This window comes from Kogia breviceps, chromosome X (genome assembly GCF_026419965.1).
Source record: "Kogia breviceps isolate mKogBre1 chromosome X, mKogBre1 haplotype 1, whole genome shotgun sequence".
NCBI lineage: Eukaryota > Metazoa > Chordata > Mammalia > Artiodactyla > Physeteridae > Kogia > Kogia breviceps.
In genome coordinates this window covers 8,701,614-8,722,920 of record NC_081330.1, presented here as the reverse complement: position 1 = coordinate 8,722,920, position 21,307 = coordinate 8,701,614, and positions in this window count along the sequence as shown.

Below are 21,307 nucleotides of genomic sequence, written 5' to 3'. Positions count from 1 at the left end.
ACTCTTTCTGTTGTAATTTCTACGGGTCTGTACAAATGTATGTATCTACCATTACAGTATCATACAGAACTGTTTCACTGCCCTACAAATCCACTGCTGTATCATTTCACACAACCTCTCTCCCCTTTATTCAGTTACTTCATTGGGGTCCTAGAAAAGAGTTTGAATACCTTTATCATTTTCGAAAATTATCATTTTAAAATAGCGTTTAAATAATAGCAAATATATCATATACCTAGGTGTAAATCTAAATGTGTGCAAGACCTCTATACAGAAATTACTAAACTATTGTTATGAGCAATTAATGAAGACTGAAATAAGGATGTATTAGTAAGGATCCTCCAGAGAAACAAACCAGTAGGATATTTATGTATATAGATATATATTAAAGAGGTTTATTACAGAAGTCAGCTCACGTTGTCATGGAGGCTGAAAAGTCCTACAACTGGTCGCCTATAAACTGGAGAACCAAGAAAGCTGGCAGTGTAATTTAGGCCAAGTCCAAAGGGCTTACAACAGGGCTGGGGGTGGGGGTAGGGAGCACACTGCTTTAAGTCTTGGGAGTCTGAAGGATTGAGAACCAGGAGCTCCAAGGTGGGAGGGCAGAAGAAGGTGGAAGTCCCAGCCCCAGAAGAGATAGAGAATTTGTTCTTTCTCTGTCCTTCTTTTCTATCTGGGCCGTCAATGGCTTGGATGGTACCTGCCCATATTGATAAGGGAAGATCTCTTTACTCAGTCTACTGATTCAAATGCTAATCACGTCCTGAAACACTCTCACAGACACACCTAGAAATAAGGTTTTACCAGCTGTATGGGCATCCCTTAGCCCCGCCAAGTTGAGAAAAAACTAATCATCACAGAGAGCTATACTATATTTACGGATTAAAACACTCAATTATGTGGGGATATCAGTTTTCTACAAGTTGATCTATAGATTTAACATAACTCTAAAAAAATTTTAAATCTGTTGCACTTCACAAACTGATTCTAAAATGTATATGGAAGTGCAAATGTACAGGTATACATAATTAAGATCTTAATGAACAAGGTGGAATAACGTGGTTTACCAGATATCAAAACTTATTGATAAAATGACAGTAATTAAGACATCATGGTATTAAAGTAAAGATAGATACACTTCTGAAATGAAACAGAGTCCAGAAAAAGACCCATATATATTTTTTTAAATTTAATTTACTTATTTCTTATACAAAATGTTCTTATTAGCTATCTATTTTATATTAGTGTAAATATGTCAATCCCATTCTCCTAATTCATCCCACCCGCCCTTCCCCACTTGGTATCCGTACGTTTGTTCTCTATGTCTGTGTCTTTTTGAATTATGGTTTTCTCTGGGTATATGCCCCGTAGTGAGGTTGCTGGGTCATATGGTAATTCTATTTTTAGTTTTATAAGGAACCTCCATACTGTTCTCCATAGTGGCTGTATCAATTTACATTCCCACCAACAGGGCAAGAGGGTTCCCTTTTCTCCACACCCTCTCCAGGATTTGTTGTTTGTAGATTTTCTGATGATGCCCATTCTAACTGGTGTGAGGTGATACCTCATTGTGGCCTTGATTTGCATTTCTCTAATAATTAGTGATGTTGAGGACCTTTTCATGTGCCTCTTGGCCATCTGTATGTCTTCTTTGGAGAAATATCTATTTAGGTCTTCTGCCCAATTTTTGATTGGTTTGTTTGGTTTTTTGATATTGAGCTGCATGAGCTGTTTATATATTTTGGAGATTAATCCTTTGTCCATTGATTTGTTTGCAAATATTTTCTCCCATTCTGAGGGCTGTCTTTTCATATTTTTTATAGTTTCCTTTGCTATGCAAAACCTTTTAAGTTCATTAGGTCCCATTTGTTTATTTTTGTTTTTATTTCCATTACTCTAGGAGGTGGGTCAAAAAAGATCTTGCTGTGATTTATGTCAAAGAGTATTCTTCCTATGTTTTCCTCTAAGAGTTTTATACTATCAAGTCTTACCTTTAGGTCTTAATCCATTTTGAGTTTATTTTTGTGTATGGTGTTGGGGAATATTCTAATTTCATTCTTTTACAGGTAGCTGTCCAATTTTCCCAGAACCACTTATTGAAGATGCTGTCTTTTCTCCATTGTAAATCCTTGCCTCCTTTGTCATAGATTAGTTGACCATAGGTGCGTGGGTTTATTTCTGGGCTTTCTATCCTGTTCCATTGATCTATATTTCTGTTTTTGTGCCAGTACCATATTGTCTTCATTACTGTAGCTTTGTAGTATACTGTGAAGTCAGGGAGTCTGATTCCTCCAGCTCTGTTTTTTCTTCCTCGAGAATGCTTTGGCTATTCGGGGTATTTATGTGTCTCCATAAAAATTTCAAGATATTTTGTTCTAGTTCTGTAAAAATTGCCACTGCTAAGTTGATAGGGATTGCATTGAAATTGTAGACTGCTTTGGGTAGTACAGTCATTTTCAAAATATTGGTTCTTCCAATCCAGGAACATGGTATATCTATCCATCTGTTTATGTCTTCTTTGATTTCTTTCATCAGTGTCTTATACTTTTCTGAGTCCAGGTCTTTTACCTCCTTAGGTAGGTTTATTCCTAGGTATTCTATTCTTTTTGTTGCAGAGGTGAATGCGATTGTTTCCTTAATTTCTTTCTGATCATTCATTGTTAGTGTATAGGAATGCAAAAGATTTCTGTGCATTAATTTTGTATCCAGCTACTTTACCAAATTCATTGATTAGCTCCAGAAGTTTTCGGGTGGCATCTTTAGATCTCTATGTATAGTATCATGTCGTCTGCAAACAGTGATAGCTTTACTTCTTCTTTTCTGATTTGTATTCCTTTTATTTCTTTTTCTTTTCTGATTGCCGAGGCTAGGACTTCCAAAACTATGTTGAATAATAGTGGTGAGAGTGGACATCCTTTTCTCTTTCCTGATCTTAGAGGAAAGGCTTTTGGTTTTCTGCCATTGAGAATGATGTTTGTCATATATAGCCTTTATTATGTTGAGGTAGGTTCCCTCTATGCCCACTTTCTGGAGGGTTTTTAATCATAAATGGGTGTTGAATTTTGTCAAAAGCTTTTTCTGCATCTATTGAGATGATCATATGGTTTTTCTCCTTCAATTTGTTAATATGGTGTATCACATTGATTGATCTGTGTATATTGAAGAATCCTTGCATCCCTGGGATAAACCCCACTTGATCATGGTGTATGATCCTTTTCATGTGCTGTTGGATTCTGTTTGCTAGTATTTTGTTGAGGATTTTTGCATCTATATTCATCAGTGATATTGGTCTGTAATTTTCTTTTTTTGTAGTATCTGTCTGGTTTTGGTATCAGGGTGATGGTGGCCTTGTAGAATGAGTTTGGGAATGTCCCTTCCTCTGCAGTTTTTTGGAAGAGATTGAGAAGGATGGGTGTTAGCTCGTCTCTAAATGTTTGATACAATTCACCTGTGAAACCATCTGTTCCTGGACTTTTGTTTGTTGGAAGATTTTTAATCAGAGTTTCAACTTCATTACTTGTGATTGGTCTGTTTATATTTTCTATTTCTTCCTGGTTCAGTCTTGGAACGTTATACCTTTCTAAGAATGTGTCCATTTCTTCCAGGTTGTCCATTTTATTGGCATAGAGTTGCTTGTAGTAGTCTCTTAGGATGCTTTGTATTTCTGAAGTGTCCATTTTAACTTCTCCTTCATTTTTAATTTTATTGATTTGAGTCCTCGCCCTCTTTTTCTTGATGAGTCTGGCTAAAGGTGTATCAATTTTGTTTACCTTCTCAAAAAAACAGCTTTTAATTTTATTGATCTTTGATATTGTTTTCTTTGCTCCTATTTCATTTATTTCTGCTCTGATCTTTATGATTTCTTCCCTTCTACTAACTTTGCATTTTGTTTGTTCTTCTTTCTCTAGTTCCTTTAGGTGTAAGGGTGGATTGTTTAAGATTTTTCTTGTTTCTTGAGGTAGGATTGTATTGCTATAAACTTCCCTGTTAGAACTGCTTTTGCTGCATCCCATAGGTTTTGGATCATCGTGTTTTTATTGTAACTCGTCTCTAGGTATTTTTTTATTTCCTCTTTGATTTCTTCAGTGATCTCTCGGTTATTTAGTAACGTATTGTTTAGCCTCCATGTGTTTGTGTTTTTTACGTTTTTTTTCCCTGTAATTGATTTCTAACCTCATAGTGTTGTGGTCAGAAAAGATGCGTGATATGATTTCAATTTTCTTAAATTTACTGAGGGTTGATTTGTGACCCAAGATGTGATCTATCCTGGAGAATGTTCTGTGTGCACTTGAGAACAAAGTGTAATCTGCTGTTTTCGGATGGAATGTCCTATAAATACCAATTAAATCTATCTGCTCTATTTTGTCATTTAAAGCTTGCTTCCTTGCTAATTTTCTGTCTGGATGATCTGTCCCCTGGTGTAAGTGAGGTGTTAAAGTCCCCCACTATTATTGTGTTACTGTTAATTTCCTCTTTTATAGCTGTTAGCAGTTGCATTATGCATTGAGGTGCTTCTATGTTGGGTCCATACATATTTATAATTGTTATATCTTCTTCTTGGATTGCTTCCTTGATCATTATGTAGTGTCCTTCCTTGTCTCTTGTAACATTCTTTATTTTAAAGTCTATTTTATCTGATATGAGTATTGCTACCCCAGCTTTTTTGTGATTTCCATTTGCATAAAATTTCTTTTTCCATCCCCTCAATTTCAGTCTGTATGTGTCCCTAGGTCTGAAGTGGGTTTCTTATAGACAGCTTATAGATGGGTCTTGTTTTTGTATCCATTCAGCGAGTGTGTGTTTTTTGGTTGGAGCATTTAATCTATTCACATTTAAGGTAATTATTGATATGTATGTTCCTATTACCATTTTCTTAATTGTTTTGGGTTTGTTTTTGTAGGTCCTATTCTTCTCTTATTTTTCCCACTAAGAGAAATTCCTTTAGCATTTGTTGTAGAGCCTGTTTGGTGGTGCTGAATCCTCTTAGCTTTTGCTTGTCTGTAAAGCTTCTGATTTCTCCATCAAATCTGAATGAGATCCTTGTTGGGTAATCTTGGTTGTAGGTTTTTCACTTTCATCACTTCAAATATATCATGCCACTCCCCTCTGGCTTGTAGAGTTTCTGCCTAGAAATCAGGTGTTAACCTTATGGGAGTTCTCTTGTATGTTATTTGTCATTTTTCCCTTGTTGCTTTTAATAATTTTTCTTTAATTTTTGTCAACTTGATTACTGTGTGTCTCAGCATGTTTCTCCTTGGGTTTATCCTCACTGGGACTCTCTGCACTTCCTGCACTTGGGTGGCTATTTCCTTTCCCATGTTAGGGAAGTTTTCATCTGTAATCTCTTCAGATATTTTCTCGAGTCCTTTCTCTCTCTCTTCTCCTTCTGGGACTCCGATAATGTGAATGTTGGTGCCTTTAATGTTGTTCCAGAAGTCTCTTAGGCTGTCTTCATTTCTTTTCATTCTTTTTTCTTTATTCTGTTCCACGGCAGTGAATCCACCATTCTGTCTTCCAGGTCACTTATCCGTTCTTCTGCCTCAGTTATTCTGCTACTGATTCCTTCTAGAGTATTTTTCATTTCAGTTATTGTATTGTTCATCTCTGTTTGTTCTTCAATTGTTCTAGATCTTTGTTAAACATTTCTTACATCTTCTCAATCTTTGCCTCCATTTTTTTTTCCCGAGGTCCTGGATGATCTTCACTATCATTATTCTGAATTCTTTTTCTGGGAGGTTGCCTCTCTCCACTTCATTTAGTTGTTTTTCTGGGGAGTTATCTTGTTCCCTCATCTGGTACATAGTCCTCTGCCTTTTCAGTTTGTCTATCTTTCTGTGAATGTGGCTTTCATTCCACAGGCTACAGGATTGTAGTATTTCCTGCTTCAGCTGTCTGCCCTCTGGTGGATGAAGCTATCTAAGAGGCTTTTTGAAGCTTCCTGATGGGAGGGACTGGTGGTGGGTAGAGCTAGTTGTTGCTATGGTGGGCAGAGCTCAGTAAAACTTTAATCTGCTTGTCTGCTGATGGGTGGGGCTGAGTTCCCTCCCTGTTGACTGTTTGGCCTGAGGCAACCCAGCGCTGGAGCCTACAGGCTCTTTTATGGGGCTAATGGTGGACTCTGGGAGGGCTCACGCCAAGGAGTACTTCTCAGAACTTCTGCTGCTGCCAGTGTCCTTGTCCCCATGGTGAGCCACAGCTGCCCCCCACCTCTGCAGAAGACCCTCCAACACTAGCAGGTAGGTCTGGTTCTGTCTCCTATGATGTCACTGCTCCTTCCCCCTGGGTCCTGGTGTGCACACTACTTTGTGTGTGCCCTCCCAGAGTGGTGTCTCTGTTTTCCCCAGTCCTGTCAAAGTCCTGCAATCAAATCTCTCTAGCCTTCAAAATCTGATGCTCTGGGAATTCCTCCTCCTGTTGCCAGACCCCCAGTTTGGGAAGCCTGACGTGGGGCTCAGAACCTTCACTCTAGTGGGTGGACTTCTGTGGTAGAATTGTTCTCCAGTTTGTGAGTCACCCACCCACCAGTTATGGGATTTTATTTTATTGTGATTGTGCCCCTCCAACCATCTCACTACGGCTTCTCCTTTGCCTTTGGATGTGGGTTATCTTTTTTGTTGAGTTTACAATGTTGGTTATAACCACTAAAAGTGTGTGTGTGTGTGTCTGTGTGTGTGTGTGTGTGTCTGTGTCTCTGTGTGTAGTTTTTAACTATCACAAAAGGAAAGACAAGGTATAACTTTAAATTCTCATTTATGGCTACTATATACCATTTGTTTTTAACTGTCTGCATGCATTACTAAATAACAGTGATAGTAGTAGAGTTAGTTTAAAATTACTGGAGGACTATGGAAAAGATTTATACCAGTGAACAGTGTTTGATGATAGATTGATGTAATTCTTTGAAAATTAAATTAAGGAAATAATGAAGAATCAAATCCTTATTGCCATCCCTGAACTTGAGAAATAAGTTCTATAACCTGAGGTACCAAGATAAGACATATTCCTAGCACTTCACCACATCTTCTGGCAAATGGAGGTCCCTCCAGCCATTCTTTGACCGTGGTTTCAACAGGCACACCTCACTGGATGGGGAGGCTATTTGTTTCCACTCCCAGCCTCACATTTCTTTCCCTGACCTGAGCTCCTCATCATTAGCCCTCGGCTGCTCCCTTCTGTTCTGTTCTCACAGGCTCTTTAGACTCTACTACTAAATGAACCCCATTTCATTCTGACTTGACATCCTTGAGTTACAGCTATGAGCCTTGGGAGGTCCTAGCATGAACATAATATTTATTATGTGAACAGGGACACTTTTGAGGGAGGAACGGTTATTATTAACGTCTACACTGGGGTGACAGGCAACATTATTGTTTATACCATGCCTGCCTAGATCCTTGATCACTTGTTGCTCAAAAGGAATCACGTTGATATTTTTTAGTTTGCCATGCACACCCATGTTTGGGTAAAACACATTTCCCTTATGAATCTGTGGGCAGTATTCCATCCCCATTAACATCAGTTCCAAGCTAGAAACTGTGAAGAGGACTTCCCAGTTATAGCTCATGATTCTACTTCATAGATGAAACCAATCTCTCTTTTCGTTTTTTAACAAACCAGGTTCAGAGCAGTAGGTAGATAAACAAGTCACTGTGAAGACAGAACAAGGCAAGGTTTGGCCACAAATGCTGAGTGATCTTGCCTATTTGAAAAGTGGCATACTGGCCTGATGCAAGGCATTTATTTGTAAAATTATGATTATTTTTGAGTGCACAACAACACAGATCAGATACTGACCAAAAGAAAGCTAAGGCATTTAAGAACATGCAAAAAAGGTAGCAATCGTGCTTACTGTAGCATCAAGCAAAAATGCTGTTCAAGTAGCCCATAGTACGTTGTTTATTCCTCAGAAAATTATATAAACTAGAAAGTTGCCAATAACACTGCTATTAGTGAAGATATCTAGTGAGCTGCATATAATTGAGACAAAAACATATAGCAGTGGCTGAAACTAGAGAAGTTTCTTTCTCCTAAATGTTGAAGTCTCAACTGGTAGCATGGACCTGCTCCTTGAAATGCTGCATTGTTAGGCTTACACCGTGTTCCCTGATGTCAGGCTCTGAACTCCTCTCTTCTTGTTCTGTCTTTCCTGGGGTGTTGTCCCTCTCTGCCTGGTTGAGACAGCTCTGAAAGAACTACTCACTTGCATTATCTGAAACAAAAGGAAAATACGAAGGCAAAGACACACCCGTTCCCTTCAATGACATAACCCAGAAGTTATAACTTCAGCTTATATCCCATTGGTCATATGGCTGAATGTAGCTACAAAGGAGGCTGGAATATGTAGCTTTTTTCTTGGAGGCCATGGACCCAACTAAAAATTTCATTACATTAGGAGAAGGGAGAAATGGATATTGAGGAGGCAGCTGTCATTATCTTGCAAAGTCACCTTCTCTGCATTTACTATATGCAGTATGAAAGAAGCATTAACACTGCTGATTCATGTTCCCTCGGAGCATAAAGTCTAGACAATAAAAAAATATGCAAAGTTTTGAGCACGGTCTGTGGTAGAATGTGGTCAGTAATTTCTCTAAGGAAGTGGCAAAAAATATTAATAGTACTATAGGCACAGGGAGCATATGAAGAGGAAATAAATTCTGGTTGGGGAGCCAGGTAGACTTTACTTATGGTATTTGAGGTAAGTGCTGAGAAAATAAAAGCTATTAAAAAATGACAGATACAGATTTGGAAAGGGAATTTTAAGCAGAAAATAGAGCAAGAGAAAAGCTGCCTTGGTGGAAACATATAGTTTAATTTGGCAAGAATGTGGGTTTCATTCATCCTTTTAGAATATCTGTATTTGTGCCAAACTCTTATTTATTCTGAATTCTTATTCATTCATTCATCAAATATTATTGACCACCTACTATGTGCTAGACTTGTGTTCATTAGCCCTGGGGATACTGATAGAATCTCTGCCCTCAGAGGGTTTATGAGACAGTGCAGAAAAGAAACAATAATAAAATATTCACACATGAAATTTATCACAATTGTTATGTTGGGTGTTATGATATAGAATATTTAGGAATGAATTTACATTAGGAAGATGGTCAAAGAAGATCTCTTTCAGGAAGTCATATTTAATGAGACTACAGACTTACCTTAGAGATATTGTGGGTTTGTTTCTAGACCACAGGAATGAAGCAATTATCACAATAAAGTGAGCCACACAATTTTTTAGATTTCCCAGTGCATATAAAAGTTATCTTTACACAATACTGTAGTATTTTAAGTGTGCAGTAGTATCGTGTCTAAAAAAACAATGTACATACCTTAATTTAAAAATACGTTATTGCTAAAAAACGCTAACTGTCATCTGAGCCTTCAGTGAGTCATAATCTTTTTGCAATATTAATACCAAAGACCACTGATCACATATCACCATAACAAATATAATAATAATAATAAGGTTTGCGATACTGCAAGAATTACCAAAATGTGACACAGAGACACGAAGTGAGCAAATGCTGTTGGAAAAATGGCACTGGTAGACTTACTTGACGCAGGGTTGGCACAAACCTTCAATGTGTTAAACAAACAAACATACAAACGAACAGAAAAGAACCCCCCACACACAATACCTGTGAACTGCGAAATACAATAAAGTGAAGTGCAATAAAACAAGGTCTGCCTGTGTTAGAATGAGTAAACTAGGTTTATGGTGTGTATGTTAGTGAGGACTGTCCCAAGCCAAAATGTAAGAATATGTGATGGACCTGAAGTGGGAAGGAGGGTGGCATGTAAAAGGAATCGGAGAGTATTCAGCCAAGTCCCTCAGAGCTCCTTCCTCCCTGAGATAAAGTACCAGGGGGGAGGGGACAGGGGAGGGAATTGTGCAGGCAATGGGGAACATCAAAAGATGATTGTTAACTAAGGAAAACCAGCTATCCCAAGCCATGTGGATGACACGATATTGGTGCTGCAGCCAGGCATCAGGGTTGTGCCTCTGAGGTGGGAGAGCCAAGCTCAGGACACTGGTCCACAAGAGACCTCCCAGCTCCATGTAATATCAAATGGTGAAAATCTCCCAGAGATCTCCATCTCAACACCAAGACCCAGCTCCACTCAACAAGCAGCAAGCTACAGTGCTGGACACCCTATGCCAAACAACTAGCAGGACAGGAACACAACCCCATCCATTAGCAGAGAGGTGGCCTAAAATCATAAACAGGCCACAGACACCCCAAAACACACCACCAGACGTGCACTGGCCCACCAGAAAGACAAGATCCAGCCTCATCCGCCAGAACACAGGCACTAGTCCCCTCCACCAGGAAGCCTACACAACCCACTGAACCAACCTCAGCCACTGGGGACAGACACCAAAAACAACGGGAACTACAAAGTGGCAGCCTGTGAAAAGGAGACCCCAAACACAGTAAGATAAGCAAAATGAAAAGACAGAGAAATACACAGCAGATGAAGGAGCAAGGCAAAACCGCAATAGACCTAACAAATGAAGAGGAAATGGGCAGTCTACCTGAAAAAAAAATACAGAATAATGATAGTAAAGATGATCCAAAATCTTGGAAATAGAATGGAGAAAATAAAAGAAACGTTAAATAAGGACCTAAAAGAACTAAAGAGCAAACAAACAGTGATGAACAACACAATAAATGAAATTAAAAATTCTCTAGAAGGGATCAATAGCAGAATAACTGAGGCAGAAGAACGGATAAGTGACCTGGAAGATAAAATAGTGGAAATGACTACTGCAGAGCAGAATAAATAAAAAAGAATGAAAAGAATTGAAGACAGTCTCAGAGACCTCTGGGACAACACTAAACACAACAACATTCGAATTATAGGGGTACCAGAAGAAGAAGAGAAAATGAAAGGGACTGAGAAAATATTTGAAGAGATTATAATTGAAAACTTCCCTAATATGGGAAAGGGAATAGTTAGTCAAGTCCAGGAAAGACAGAGAGTCCCATACAGGATAAACCCAAGGAGAAACATGCCAAGAAACATATTAATCAAACTATCAAAAATTAAATACAAAGAAAAGATATTAAAAGCAGCAAGGAAAAAACAACAAATAACACACAAGGGAATCCCTATAAGGTTAAGAGCTGATCTTTCAGCAGAAACTCTGCAAGCCAGAAGGGAGTGGCAGGACATATTTAAAGTGCTGAAAGAGAATAACCTACAACCAAGATTACTCTACCCAGCAAGGATCTCATTCAGATTTGACGGAGAAATTAAAACCTTTACACACAAGCAAAAACTAAGAGAAATGAGTACCACCAAACCAGCTTTCCAACAAATGCTAAAGGAACTTCTCTAGGCAGGAAACACAAGAGAAGGAAAAGACCTACAATAACAAACCCAAAACAATTAAGAAAACAGTAATAGAAATATACATATCGATAATTACCTTAAATGTAAATGCATTAAATGCTCCAACCAAAGACACAGACTGGCTGAATGGATACAAAAACAAGACCTGTATATATGCTGTCTACAAGAGACCCACTTCAGACCTAGGGACACATACAGACTGAAAGTGAGGGGATGGAAAAAGATATTCCATGCAAATGAAAATCAAAAGAAAGCTGGAGTAGCAATTCTCACATGAGACAAAAGAGACTTTAAAACAAAGACTATTACAAGAGACAAAGAAGGACACTACATAATGATCACGGGATCTATCCAAGAAGAAAATATAACAACTGTAAATATTTATGCACCCAACATAGGAGCACCTCAATACATAAGGCAAATACTAACAGCCATAAAAGGGGAACTCGACAGTAACACAATCATAGTAGGGGACTTTAACACCCCATTTTCACCAATGGACAGATCATCCAAAATGAAAATAAATAAGGAAACACAAGCTTTAAATGATACATTAAACAAGATGGACTTAATTGATATTTATAGGACATTCCATCCAAAAGCAACAGAATACACATTCTTCTCAAGTGCTCATGGAACATTCTCCAGGATAGATCATATCTTGGGTCACAAATCAAGCCTTGGTAAATTTAGGAAAACTGAAATCATATCAAGTATCTTTTCCAACCACAATGCTATGAGACTAGATATCAATTACAGGAAAAAAATCTGTAAAAACTACAAACACGTGGAGGCTAAACAATACACTACTTAATAACCGAGAGATGATTGAGGAAATCAAAGAGGAAATTTAAAAATACCTAGAAACAAATGATAATAAAAACACGATGATGCAAAACCTATGGAATGCAGCAAAAGCAGTTCTAAGAGGGAAGTTTATAGCCATACAATCCTACCTTGAGAAACAAGAAACATCTCAAAGAAACAACCTAACCTTACACGTAAAGCAAATAGAGAAAGAAGAACCAAAAAAACCCCAAAGATAGCAGAAGGAAAGAAATCAAAAAGATCAGATCAGAAATAAATGAAAAAGAAATGAAGGAAACTATAGCAAAGATCTGTAAAACTAAAAGCTGGTTCTTTGAGAAGATAAACAAAATTGATAAACCATTAGTCAGACTCATCAAGAAAAAAGGGAGAAGACTCAAATCAACAGAATTAGAAATGAAAAAGGAGACGTAACAACTGACACTGCAGAAATACAAAGGATCATGAGAGATTACTACAGGCAACTATATGGCAATAAAATGGACAACCTGGAAGAAATGGACACATTCTTAGAAATGCACAACCTTCTGAGACTGAACCAGGAAAAAAATAGAAAATATGAACAAACCAATCACAAGCACTTTAATTGAAACTGTGATTAAAAATCTTCCAACAAACAAAAGCCCAGCACCAGATGGCTTCACAGGCGAATTCTATCAAACATTTAGAGAAGAGCTAACACCTATCCTTCTCAAACTCTTCCAAAATATAGCAGAGGGAGGAACACCCCCAAACTCATTCTACGAGGCCACCATCACCCTGATCCAAAACCAGACAAAGATGTCACAAAGAAAGAAAACTACAGGCCAATATCACTGATGAACATAGATGCAAAAATCCTCAACAAAATACTAGCAAACAGAATCCAACAGCACATTAAAAGGATCATACACCATGATCAAGTGGGATTTATCCCAGGGATGCAAGGATTCTTCAATATATGCAAATCAATCAACGTGCTACACCATATTAACAAACTGAAGGAGAAAAACCATATGATCATCTCAATAGATGCAGAGAAAGCTTTCGACAAAATTCAACACCCATTTATGATAAAAACCCTGCAGAAAGTAGGCATAGAGGGAACTTTCCTCAACATAATAAAGGTCATAGATGATAAACCCACAGCCAACATCATGCTCAGTGGTGAAAAACTGAAATTATTTCCACTAAGATCAGGAACAAGACAAGGTTGCCCACTCTCACCACTGTTATTCAACATTGTTTTGGAAGTTTTAGCCATAGCAATCAGAGAAGAAAAAGAAATAAAAGGAATCCAAATCGGAAAAGAAGAGGTAAAACTGTCCCTGTTTGCAGATGACATGATACTATACATAGAGAATCCTAATGATGCTACCAGAAAAGTACTAGAGCTAATCAATGAATTTGGTAAAGTAGCAGGATACAAAATTAATGTACAGAAATCTCTGGCATTCCCATACATTGATGATGAAAAATCTGGAAGTGAAATTAAGAAAACACTCCTATTTACCATTGCAACAAAAAGAATAAAATATCTAGGAATAAACCTACCTAAGGAGACAAAGACCTGTATGCAGAAAATTATAAGACACTGATGAAAGAAATTAAAGATGATACAAATAGATGGAGACATATATCATGTTCCTGGATTGGAAGAATCAACATTGTGAAAATGACTCTACTACCCAACACAGTCTACAGATTCAATGCAATCCCTATCAAACTACCACTGCATTTTTCACAGAACGAGAACAAAAAATTTCACAATTTGTATGGAAACACAAAAGACCCCAAATAGCCAAAGAAATCTTGAGAAAGAAAAGCAGAGCTGGAGGAATCAGGCTCCCTGACTTCAGACCATACTACAAAGCTACAGTAATCAAGACAGTATGGTAGTACGGGCACAAAAACAGAAATATAGATCAATGGAACAGGATAGAAAGCCCAAAGATAAACTCATGCACATATGGTCACCTTATCTTTGATAAAGGAGGCAAAAATATACAGTGGAGAAAGACAGCCTCTTCAATAAGTGGTGCTGGGAAGACTGGACAGCTACATGTAAAAGTATGAAATTAGAACACTCCATAACACCATACACAAAAATAAACTCAAAATGGATTAAAGATCTAAATGTAAGGCCAGACACCATCAACCTCTTAGAGGAAAACACAGGCAGAACACTCTATGACATACATCACAGCAAGATCCTTTTTGACCCACCTCCTAGAGAAATGGAAATAAAAATAAAAATAAACAAATGGGACCTAATGAAACTTAAAAGCTTTTGCACAGCAAAGGAAACCATCAACAAGATGAAAAGACAACTCTCAGAATGGGAGAAAATATTTGCAAGTGAAGCAACTGACAAAGGATTAATCTACAAAATATACAAGCAGCTCATGCAGCTCAATATCATAAAAACAAACAACCCAATCCAAAAGTGGGCAGGAGACCTAAATAGACATTTCTCCAAAGAAGATATACAGATTGCCAACAAACACATGCAAGGATGCTCAACATCATTAATCATTAGAGAATTGCAAATCAAAACTACAATGAGATATCATCTCACACTGGTCAGAATGGCCATCATCAAAAAATCCAGAAACAATAAATGCTGGAGAGGGTGTGGAGAAAAGGGAACCCTCTTGCCCTGTTGGTGGGAATGTAAATTGATACAGACACTATGGAGAACAGTATGGAGGTTCCTTAAAAAACTACAAATAGAACTACCATACGACCCTGCAATCCCACTCCTGGGCCTATACCCTGAGAAAACCATAATTCAGAAAGAGTCATGTACCAAAATGTTCATTGCAACTCTATTTACAACAGCCAGAACATGGAAGCAAACTAAGTGTCCATCAACAGATGAATGGATAAAGAAGATGTGGCACATATATACAATGGCATATTACTCAGCCATAAAAAGAAATGAAACTGAGTTATTTGTAGTGAGGTGGATGGACCTGCAGTCTGTCATACAGAGTGAAGTAAGTCAGAAGGAGAAAAACAAATACCGTATGCTAACACATATATATGGAATCTAAGGGAAAAAAATGTCATGAAGAGACTAGGGGTAGGACGGGAATAAAACACAGACCTACTAGAGAATGGACTTGAGGATATGGGGAGGGGGAAGGGTAAGCTGGGACAAAGTGAGAGAGTGGCATGGACATATATACACTACCAAACGTAAAATAGATAGCTAGTGGGAAGCAGCCACATAGCACATGGAGATCAGCTAGGTGGTTTGTGACCACCTAGAGGGGTGACATAGGGTGGGTGGGAGGGAGGGAGACACAAGAGGGAAGAGATATGGGGACATATGTATATGTATGACTGATTCACTTTGTTATAGAGCAGAAACGAATACACCATTGTAAAGCAATTATACTCCATTAAAGATGTTAAAAAAAAAAAAAAGGAATTGGAAAGCTGTTCCGCAGGTAGTAGAGAACTGGGAAGGCGTAAGATTATGTGTGAGCTCTAAGCCATGTTTGGGGTTTGGTACTTTATCCTGAGATCAATGGGAGATCATTGAAAGGTTTCGAGTAAGGGGGTGATGAGTTAGTTTATTTTTTTAAGAAAATTACTTTCACAGCAGGGTGGAGAATGGGATTTACAATGGTCCTGGTAATGTGGGGCTAAAACCAGGAAAAGATGGTTGAGATCAGAGCAGGGAGGGACTTAGAAGCCAAATATGGAAGTATGGACTTTATTCTGGGGTTAGTGGGTAAACATTGACAACATGAATTTGATTCATTGTACTAACGTGCTGTCTCCAAAGTCATGCGTTAATCCCCCATTTTCCTCTTACAGACTCCAGAAAATTAAGTTTAGATTAGAACTGCTGGCAGAGCCTTGATCCAACGGGCACTAGCAAACATTATGCTGGTGACATTTCACATGCTAAGGAGTACCAGTCAGAATTGTCCCCCTTCATAATTTTGTGAGGCTGATGGTGGAAAAAGCAAGGCATCAATTCACTTATAGGCAGGACATCAAGAAAAATGGCTGGCTGCTGGCAGATATTAAATGGCAAATCAGCTTAATTCACAACTAAGAAAGCAGAAGGCTAGAAAGGAAAGACAGTATCAGCTAGTTGGCTATATTTTTGCATGCTGCAAAATGAAAGAGATGACAGCACTTAGACATCAGAGGCTCTGATCCATAGGAGGAGTTCTTGTAACTTTACAAGATGAATAACACTGGATTCTATCATTACTGCCTCCGTATCTACTTTTATGTAATTTTTTACTTTGAAATATCCAGCCACTGCCCCACAGAGGACTTAATCTTGAAATTAACACTTTAGCCACTACTTTCTTGTCGAGAATCTGTATACAGACTAATATTACGTTCTAGGGGCTTTGTTTCCTATGTGGTAGAATCAGTCGTCTATGCCATCTTGCTCTGTACCACCCCCTGAACGGGAGGCAGGGAAAAAGCATAAAGACAGGAGTTATCTGAAGTCCCAAGTTCTGGTTCCAAATATTTGGCCCTGCTTTGGGATGCTTACCTGATTCTTCAGTAAATGAAATGCTTAAACAGCACCCGATGCCTAGTCACCTTGGGGAACTACAGGGATATAGGGGGCTTGTGGGCAAGAAGCTGGACTGGTCTTTAGAAAAGCAGATGACTCCAAAGTCATAAGACACCACAAGGGCAATCTCCCCCCATGCCCAACAGAAAAGAGCTGTAGATTTAATAGTTCAAAAGTATAAACAAATATCATATAGAGCGGTCTCTCATGGTCAGCTTTCATGTTTGTCTCTAACAATTCAAAATTGTCCAAGTTGACATCAATAAAGCATACAATTCCAGAGGCATAATAAAAATAAAGCAATTCAAAGAGCAAATTAGCCACAAGCCAGAAAAGGTGGGTTAAGGTATAAGCACTAACGCCTGCCCTTTCATGGGAAATCTCCCTCCAGGAGCCGTGCCTATGAAGAAATTTGAGTCTCTCCAAGCCACACAAGTACACCCGCACTCCTTTTTAGGTGTGCCTTGCATTATACACAACTTAAGCTACTATGTTAGGGGCAACTTCTCTTTAATGCACCACACATCAAAATCATCTGCATGAGTGTCTGTCCTGTGCTTGCAGTGTATGTGTGTGGGATGGGAGGTGTCATAGGGCGAAACGCAACCTGCTTAGATTTCTTTTTAGATGAATGATTGCCATTTTCTTTTTCTCGTCTACCACTGCAGTTATGCTGATACAGTCTGAGTTCATTGCTATATGATGGATTTCTTAAAAAGGAAAATAAAATAAAGGAAGAGACAAATGTTATTTTTAACTGATGGTTAAATTGTTCATTCACTTAGGAAATAGTACTTTTGAGTTAGAGACGTTAGAGCATTATTAATATTCACCATTTTATTATTTTCCACTTAAGCCTGTTTTTCTTTTAATATGAAAGTCTCACAACTGAATACACCCGGTTTGAGTACTGTATCATATTCAAGCTTTTTTATGTGGTGGATTTTTTTAAATACCTCAATGAATAATTTCAGCCTCCTTAATGAATAGCTGCTGCTAACTAAACATGCCATTTATTTGTTCCCTTTGATTTTTGAGAAAATTGCCCAGGTTTGGTTTCCTAGGAAATAGTTCTCTGTCATGGAGGAATGAATTTGGACTGATTAGCTGCTTTACTTATTTGTCCTCTCATTTTGTCACAGGATTGAAGGTCTGCTGTGAAAAGAGAAGTGGTAGTATGCAGGAACCATGTTCATTTATTTGACTGACATCAGTATGACATGCCAGCCGGAGCCCTGAAATACGAAACAGACAGCAATGGATTCTAGAACGAACTTGTCCACTTATTGGTGATGTACCCTTTAGCAAGTCAGGTAGACTACCTTGAACATCAGTTTCTTACCTGTAAAACCGAAGGGGAGGATCCCTGCCCCACCCACCTCGGGGAGTTGTTCCCGAGATAAAGGAGGATGTGACAGTGCTATAGTCACAGGAAAATGATTCATTCGCATTAACTCAGCTGACGCTATGTTGGATGCTGAGTGTGCCAAAATGAGTATTCCTCATTTCTAATCTCATGCAACTGACGGTCTAGTGAGGCGGTCAGTCATGTACATATGGGTATTACAAACACTGTGGGAGCTCTCATAGAAGTACTAGGGGGCTGGACACGGGGTGCAGAGTGGTAGAGGGGTGAGGAAAGCCGGGAAGGTTCTATGAGCTAAGTCTTGATACCTAATGTAGGTATTTACCAGGCAGACAGGATGGGGTAGCATAGTCTAAGGAGATGGGAGAAAATGAGGAAAACTAGGAAACAGCAGGGTATGGGAGGGACGGTAACAAACGAACCATCTGGTTGTCGCTGGGTAGAAAGGGGCCGGACCGTGACAGCTTTTCAAACCACACTAAGGAACTTGGAGTTTATCCTACAGGGAATGAGAAGCTTGGCTTCAGGAGCGCCTTTGCAAATGTTCACATAGTGTCCTTCACCGCCTTACTTAGAGTACTCTTTTAGTAGAGCGTTTATCTAGAGCAGGGGTCCCCAAGCCCCAGGTACCGGTCTTCGGCCTGTTGGGAAGCGGGCCACACAGCGGGAGGTGAGCGGCGGGCGAGCCAGCGAAGCTGCATCTGCCGCTGCCCATCGCTCCCCATCGCTCGCATCACCGCCTGGACCATCCCCTCCCCCACCCCCACCCCCGTCCGTAGAAAAATTGTCTTCTGCGAAACCGGTCCCTGGTGCCAAAAAGGTTGGGGACCGCTGATCTAGAGTACACGGTGATCAACTGTTTACTCCTATTGTCTCCCTGACTAGACTGTCAGCTCCTCCATCCCCAGCACCTTAGAGTGTCCAGTATGCAGTAGGAGCTTAGCAAATGCTGATTTTTTTCATTCAAATGCTGATTAATAAATGAGTTCAGTGAAGCTTTTAACTAGGGGAGTGAGATGCTATCGATTTTCATGTTATATTAATCACCCTGGCAATACTGGGAAAGGGTAGTACATGAAAAAGGAGTAAAGATGGTTCCATGATTTTGTATCTTCCTACTAAAATCTGGCTGCTGACAGTCAAGTTTTATTGGATTACTTCTACCATGAAACTTAAAAACCAGGAAGAAAAATGCCAATGTGTTCACTGTGTATGCAAATAGAGTAATCAACATGATGGAGAAAGGAGGTAATAGAAAATTAAGAAAAGTAATAGCATGCCTATTTGGTAAAGACCTATTTGTTTGATCTAACACCCCTGAAGTTCTTACTAAAGAGCTCAGACGTCATGGAGCTTTTGCTACAAATTAATGTTATAGCAAAGGATATATATTTCTTAGATATGCTTGTTAGAACTGTGGAAATATGGTTGCTTAGAGGTGTTACAGAACTTCATTTAGCTTCTTATTTCGAAATTGGGTCTCCTCATAACATTGAATATAGTATCGCTTCTTTTTTTTCATTCAGGACTATTTTAATGATAGATTTTCACATACCAATATTCACTAGCACTCAAAAAAATTCCGTGAACAAAGCATCTCATCTATAACTTCCCTAGGGTGTGGAGTGTGCTAAATGGATATAATTTCTAGGTTTAGGAAACCATCAGTTTTACGGGAATCAGCCAAATTTCTTTTTTCATTAGCATGATCTCACCAATGAAGCTGCCTTAATTACACAAACCTTTACATACCATTATAAATATAATATTATGATTTTTAAATTTAAGGTACAGGAAGAATATTTTATTTTCACTTCATAGTCTTCCACTCTTTTTCTCTGGAAAATAATTATTTCCTCGAGATTACGAGATTGTAAATTCTATGCTCAGAGAAGGATTTGAAAAGGAGAATCGAGTTTAACACTTGGGCAGTGAGCAAATGGAGATTACATTTGAGGAGAAAAGAGAAACATTTTGACATGAATTTTATTAAGTCTTCTGTCTTTTAAGTGGATGCTCTTTGTAAGTCCTATCAGTTTCCAAAGTCTCTCTTTGTCCTAAATTTATAAGTGGTTTAATCTGAGGAAATCTAAATGCAGTCCAGAGGCCGAGAGAGAAAGAACTGTGCTATTAATGTAAGGAGCTGATCAACACTCTGACAATTCAGTGTAGGAGTGTGGCCAAAGGAAGTTGCTGAAAACTAAAAAGCACACACAATCTTAATTACGTCACAATCACTGGCATGTATATTACAGGACGGCCTGCACTCCTTTGTCCCCTAAGTCAATGAAACTCGAGGTCATCATTCTGTCTCTGTAGACTCGTCCCAGTTTTTTATGGTGAAGACAGCCAACAAATCTTTAGCTTGGGGCTGCCCAAATCTGATACCATAATGTGGAACCTTGGCAACATGGTTTATGTCATGCCTATAACATATTCTCCTGCTAATATTAAAAGTGATGACGACCTGAGAGACATTATTTACTGTAAACTTTTCATAATCAAGTCCCCCTGTATCCATTCTAATACTATTCTTAAATTGAAACATCTATTATTTTCTCATGACTTCACAAATCTAGGTATTTGTCTTGATCCTAAAAATCTAGACTTTCAGAGTTGATTTGATTCCTTCCTGCTTCCTACAAGATGGAGGAACATGAATGATTACTCCAAATTCTTTAAGTACTCATGGGCAAACTGGCTAATCAAAGCATTCTCTGGAAGTTTATCTTGAGATATCTGCATACCATGGAATTTACTGATTCTAAACCATTCATAAAATGGACCCATTCATTCAAAGAAGAGGATGGTTTTACTCCAGTTGTGTTGCTCCATGTGAACATAGTCGTAGGGGAAAAGCAAGTTTCAAATGGAAACAGCAGGATGGTGTAATGGTTAAGGGCAAGGGTTTTGGAGTCAGACTGAAAATGTTTAAATACTAGATCTACCGATAATTTTCTCTGTGAATGTTGGCAAGAAAATTGACCTCTCTGAGCCTTCACGTACTTATTCGTGAGGCGGGAAAATAATTATCTCCTGCACAGAGGTTGTAAGGATTAATGGTAGTCTATATAATGGAGCTGAGACTCTGGCTAACACAAAGTAGGTGCTTGCTATGCAATAGCTGTTATTGATAATATGACAGTTTTTGCACCAATACTGTATTTATTTACAAATAAATATTATAAATTTATAAATACATAAATTTATAAATTATAGATTTA